Below are 6,642 nucleotides of genomic sequence, written 5' to 3' on the forward strand. Positions count from 1 at the left end.
GCATTTGCTCTATATATGGAGACTTCAATGCGACGGTATTCAGACGTCAAAAGTCAGTTTGACATTTTCTGGTGATATTTGAGTGCTTTTTAGTTGGAATATTTTCCAACTAGCGAACATCCAACAATCGAGTCATTCCATGTTTTTTTTTTATATATAGTAGGGTACAAAAAAGCTTCAAAAGCCAGGCCTGTTGTGTGTTGGCACGGTGTGGGACTCACGTTAGGCGTGATTAACCACTAAAAAAACTTTCCCTACTGCTCCTGTGTCTCGATCTCCCCCGGAACTACATCAGGCAACTTCATCGGGGGAGGGCTGTGCTCATGCACTTCTGTGCTCATGCACTTCTTCAATCTCAGCCTCTAACTGTTCTGCTAGTTCGCTGTTGGAGCGTTTTTCCCAATTGGCGGTTGAACATCTCGCCAGGACTTTGGACAGCTTTCTGTGCGACGACGCATACTTCCCTTGGGCTGGCCTCGCGTCAGAGCTCTGCTGATCTTCTACTGGACGCTCATGTGCACTTCGTTGCTCTACGACGACTCGTTCTCCGCTGCTGCTGTTCGAGCTCTCCTTGTTGACCAGTTGGATGCCGAGGTCGGTCCAGTAATTCCGGTTGGAGGATGACTTCCGGTTTACTGGCGCCCAGACGACCCAAAACTGGTTTGTGACGATCGATGCTACTCGGCTTAGTCCCCGACGGTGGAGCTAGCCTACTCCGGATACGCGCTTCTTCATGATTCGATACTGGCCGGTGGAGTGCCGAAGTCCGTCCAGCGATTCCGGTTGGAGGATGGCTTCCGGTACACTGGCGCTCCGACGACTCAAGCCGGTGATACGCTACGTACTACTCAGAGTAGTCCCCGACGGTGGATCTATCCTACTCCGACGAAGATTTCCCCGGCGGCGGAAGATCTCCCGAACCGATGCTATCCTGGCAGATGCCGAGGTCGGTCCTGCGATTCCGGTGGAGGGAAGCTTCCGGTTCACAGGCGCCCCGACGATCATTTGCCGGTGCAACAACGCGATCTACTCAACTAGTCCCCGGCGGTGGACTTAGCCTACTCCGAAGCTGGCCGGGCAGATGCCGAGGTCCATCCTGCGATTCCGGTGGAGGGAAACTTCCGGTTCACAGGCGCCCCGACGACCATTTGCCGGTGCTATTTCGCGAATTACTCAGCTGGACCCCGGCGGTGGACTCAGCCTACTCCGACTCGACGTTGGTTGGCCAAGTGCCAGGGTCGGTTCTGCAATTCCGGTTGGAGGATGGCTTCCGGTTTGCAGGCGCCCCGACGACTATTAACCGATACTACGCTACGCCCGCTCTACTCGGTCTAGTCCCCGACGGAGGATCTAGCCTACTCCGATCGCGACCCGGAGCTCTCTGGTCTTCACGCCATCTCCTTTGCAGCAACGACATAATCGCCGTTATTCCCCTGTTCACCGCATTCCAGGTGCTTTCATGCTGGCACATGTTCTGCACGATGTTGTCCGGATTTAGGACGTTTGCGGTTTCTGGCATCATCTCGCTTCGTATATCCGTGAATCGAGGGCAGTCGAATATAACGTGCTCCGGTGTCTCCTCGATATTTGGACAGGCCGGACATTCCATGTAGCAGACCCCCAACGAGCGAATCCCCACTGTATCGTGGAGATTGAGATTAGAAAGTGTGCAACGGAAGTTTTTCCGACTAGCACTGCGGAATCTTCTTTGGCGTGATCTGCTGAATCTGCCGCCATATTCGGATCGCTGTAGGCTGCTTGATTTCGATATGCTAGATCGCCGACGCAGAACCCAACAAGTTGCTTTTGTAGCCAAACTCATGAACGGCGAAGTTGACTGCTCCCGATTGCTCTCGATGCTAAATTTTCCGTGTCGTTCCAAGGGTTTCTACGTGGCGGCTCCCTTCTGCAGCAAAGATTTCATTGTACTGCTTCTGGAAGTAACGAGCCTTTTACATCGATGATCCGTTTATTTTCAATGTTTGAAGATCTCTATATGACTTCGATGGTCCGTCCAACCAATTCGTTTCGCGTTTAAGGAACTCGGACTTAATATAGCATTTAGTTTTAGTTCATGTACACAAAAGTCAGATGGATAATATACAAATATACAAATACGCCTACCGAAACACATCGAGATATGGAGATATCGAGATAAGTAGGATATCGAGATATGGAGAGGGAATCGTTTGCAGAATGAAGGGACCGAAGCAATCATCGGCATAGGGAGATATATCGAGATGTGGAGAGGCGACTGTAGGTACGTTAGTAGATCTGAAGACCTAGGCGCATCGAGGTTATTGAATACCCCTATAAAGTCGGACTAAATCTAACACGTTTGTTCGAGTCTACTTGGGTATGAACCTTATTCATAAACCATCGAAAGATCTCTGTTTACGTCTGAAGATACGGAGGCCTTCACTCACAGAAGTTTTGAATAACTGTAAACAATCGTTGATATTAAAAAATTTGATGGAACATATTTTATAGAGCTAGTTTCACTGTAAAACCTTATTCAATAACGTCAGAAATGTTACAAGTTACCCTTGTAGATCTAAAGGACTTTAATCAAAGGAGTTGCCGGAAAATATGAAACTTGGTTCGCCATAATTATAGGAGCTCGCATAAGTGTAAACCTTGTTGATCTATCTTCAAGAGATTACTGGTTACGTTTGCTGATCTGAAGGCTCATAATCCTAAGAAACCGTTGGACTCCAAACTTGATAGAATATATTTGTTTGAGTCAATTTACGTAATATTACGTAAACATAATTTACGTAAATTGAGGTTTTGGTGTACACAATAATTCTTAAATTCTTAAAGACTAAATTATTAAGCTATGTGATGTATTTATTTTTTAAGGTTTAATCAGCGACTATGAACCAAAACTACTAAAAAGTGTGCTTTTTATCGGATCGATTGGTAAAATTCCGTCGATACGTTCGGATCATGCTGAAGAAAGTCATTTCTTCTCGCATTCAATCTATCAATCGGATGCTGCAGGTTGAATGGTTCGTTTACGCAAGTCTCTATTTATAGAACCGCGAATGCATACCCTACTAATACTGCCTACATGTATGATGGCTTCGTTCCTACATGCCTACTATGTGTTGGCGATGGTGGCGCTGAGTAAATGGACAATAAATTACCTTCAGCGCAACCGACTTTCAGCCAGAGAGAGAGCATTTTTTCCTTTTGGGGGTGAAAAAGTTGTTTTATTTTTTCTCGATTGCGACCGGGACAGATTACGTTCGGGAGTCGCGGAGTCTGTGGGTGTAGGTTTGCTATCAGCTTTGCAGTGAGATGAAACGCGAGCGCGAGGTTGAGAATTTCGCGAGATTCGTCGATGAACCAGGTGAGTTTTGAGATTCATGCGCACGGTTGGGAGAATAAAGTAGGTTCATTTTCGCATCGTTTAGCGTGGAGCCGGTGTCGGTTGGTTGAGCCTAAGTGGACATTTTTTAGTTTCGTTTTTGTGTCACCGGTAGTAGCAGATCGGTTCTAGTGCGCTGGCACTGAGCTTGTGATAGTCATTCCATGTTTTTAAGCGAGTGAGTTTAATCGGTTTCCTGTGTCACTGTCGCCTCACGCAAGGTACGTAGGTGTTGAATGTTCCCACTCATTTTGATCAGCAGTCTCTCGCGCGAATCTGCTCTCGAGTTGGGACCGTACGTAGATTGAAAAGACCTTCGCGCGACAGTCGTCGAGTTCGCGCGTTGATATTTAATTGAATGAATTTTAAAAACTCCGCTTAGTTACGTCGGACTCGTGGAACAGTGAAACAAGTGATCTCTCTTCGGACTTGCCGTGGCGGCTCGCGCAGCTAGTACAGTGTACCTATAGAATTCCTCCTACTAAGAAGATTGAGGAAAAAGTGATACATACTTTTATGGCGTTTTTGTGGTGTGACTGAAACGGATTACCTCATCATAGCAATCTGAGAAAAGTTGTGGGTGAAAAAAGGCAATTAACCGAGGAGGCGGAGAATATTCTGAATTGATTAAGTGGTGCCTACTAGATGCGAATGCATGCAAAGTGCTCAGCCATCAAGTGATTAAGTGAATCGAATAATTGTATAAAAGAGCACAAGTGACTGCCAATTGATTGTTCTCATTAGTGTGAAAGTGTACTCAAGATGGGGATTAAGAAGCGTGATGAACGGGATAAGTTGAAGAGTCAGAGTCTGATTGACTCGGAAAAATCGGTTCATTTTGTAACTGTAGCACGGATCAAAGTGTAACTGGGGCGGCTAATACAGCAAATGTGCAGCAGCAAGGTTCTTCCACGATGTATAGCAGCAGCAGCACTACGAGCAGTAGCAGTAAAATGCAAAACAGCCTCATCCAGCTTCAACCAGTAAAAGTGTGATTGAACATGTGGCAGGTAGTGGCGCACACGATATGTCGCGAAATATGAGTGAATCAAAGTCTAGCACTAAGTGTTAAAGAATCGCAACAGGGTCATAAGTTTGGTGACTCGACCAAGTCAGGCTGCCCAAATCGGTTCGAAGCAAATTGATAATATAATTCAAGAAATCAAGTATATTGCCAGTGACACGGTTGATTCAACAAAGCGTATATCGACCGTTCAAAAAATCAGTGACAGTTCCAAAAGTGACAAGGAATTACGCGAAGCCTTGACCAATTTCGATGAGGTAGCAAAAGCCACAATATCAGACATTCAAGGATCCACAAAAAGCCATACCAGTGAAAACGTGAGTGTATCGAATGTACAAAAAAGCATGTCCAGTAGCAAATGGTGCAAAGTAGCAGTGCCAGTTCCACAGTTAGCAGGCAGTGCCATAAAGCAGTCTTCGATGAGCAGTAGTGAAAAAATAATAAGTGATCAAAGTTCTTCTAGTGCACAACATTCAAGCAGTTCCATGATGAAGTCAAGTAACGTAAGCTCATCGAAGACGCAATCATCGTCCACTTCTAAATCAATCCTGGATTCTTCAACATTCCTGTCGGATAATTCCGACGCAAACATGTAAAGGCAGATTCCATTTCAAAGACACAAAACTGACTGTCGGAGGTCAGTCGAGGAGCTTTGGGGGTGATCATTCCATTTTGCAACAGTCTAGCACTTTCCACGTAGATGGTTCAGGAGGAAAACACTTACGCCGACAGTCAAAGTTATTCTATGGCGGAGAAAAATGCTCCTACAACAGAGATTACGTATGATTCAGCCGGCAATAAAATCACAAGTACAAAATCATCGTCAAAGTCTGCCCAAGGGTTCACGACCTCAACATTCCAGTCTAGTGGTGGATCGTATGCAGTACCTTCTGGTGGAAATGTTATTCATACAACATCTACAGGTCACGATTCAGACCATATCACGTCCTCGACGCATATGTCTACATCGGCAGCCGATCAGAGGTTCTCATCGAGTTCCACCAAATCATCCAACATTAATCAAAACACCAAACCTAAAGAGTTCTGTTATTTGATTCCACCTCCCTCGAGAACTATAAAATCCAAGATTCTAGTCAGAATGTTGGTGGCAATATGCTGACTAAAGACGTCTCGGCGCACACCATCACCAGTCTGTCATCTGCACATGATTCCTTGGGAAATACGATTCAGAGTTCACAGCTTGCAACCGAATCAATCCAAGACACTTCCTCACACCAGAAGCAACATGCGGAAACGACCAAAACGTACGAAAGCTCTTCCCATTTCGAGAAAATGGACGAGAAAAGTAGTTCTCGCAAGAAGGTCACCGATTATTACGAGCAGCGCGAATCCAACGCTGCCATTTTAAAGCGCAAGACCTATGACGAAAAAGTAAGGGCGACTGAATCTAATCGACCAAAAGATCGTTCCCAAGGACGTGATTATCCAGGACATTGAGGATGACGTAACGAATGTCACGGAAAACATCTTTCGAAGCGAAACTGTTTAATCCGAAAACGAAGCGTTGGAGCTGGTCGATCAGAAGACCATCCCTCGAGAAGGATATCACCGTGGCCATTCCGGAGGAAATCGTCCACGAACTCGAGGTGGAACGTCCCGAGTTGGCGAATATTACAAACGACGATTCAGCTGACCAAGGTATGTCCTAGAAGTTCGGTTTTTAGTTCTAGTTGAGGTTTCTAATGAGTACATTCTAAATGTCCAGGTCTACGATGCGAAAACTAAGCAATGGACGACAGTAGATCAGAAAAAACACACAGATGTGCTGGAAAAGATCAGTTACCTTGAGGAAAGCAGCGGACGCCACCGAGTTGAACGAGTCTGAGCGGGTTAAGAACCTGCAGTCTATTGATACAGTTGTAAGTATTGAATCAAGACTGTGCCGTGAAGGTGTTGACTGATCTTTCTTATCTTTACGATCCAGGACAAAACCATCATCAAAGACAGAAGTGATCTTAGCAAATTGAATCGGCAAACCGAGAAAGTCGTCAAGGAGCAATGCATCTGTGAGATCTGTACCTGTGGGTGAGTATTACCGACGACAACGACCACGTCAAATGAATTTCTCCGAGAAGCGTACATCAATGAATACCCTTTCACGCTCTGACTCAAGTGTCGGCTGATGGCGAAGTCTCGGGCACCTCAGCAAAAACCTGTTTCTCGTGCATACAGAGAGTATAACACTCCCATAGATGGTCAATTGAGATCGCCTTCATATACGTGC

The 6,642-nt window shown here is 45.7% G+C and overlaps 1 long non-coding RNA gene across 1 annotated transcript; it reads left to right on the plus strand.

The window, feature by feature from the left end:
- Positions 1–5,936: 5,936 nt before the first annotated feature.
- On the plus strand, positions 5,937–6,428 carry LOC110681028. The gene is made up of 3 exons (XR_002503067.1): positions 5,937–6,056; positions 6,124–6,277; positions 6,343–6,428. It is a non-coding gene; the product is annotated as an uncharacterized LOC110681028 (long non-coding RNA).
- The last annotated feature ends 214 nt before the right edge of the window (positions 6,429–6,642 follow it).

This window comes from Aedes aegypti, unplaced genomic scaffold (genome assembly GCF_002204515.2).
Source record: "Aedes aegypti strain LVP_AGWG unplaced genomic scaffold, AaegL5.0 Primary Assembly AGWG_AaegL5_hic_scaff_248_PBJ_arrow, whole genome shotgun sequence".
NCBI classification, from domain to species: Eukaryota; Metazoa; Arthropoda; class Insecta; order Diptera; family Culicidae; genus Aedes; species Aedes aegypti.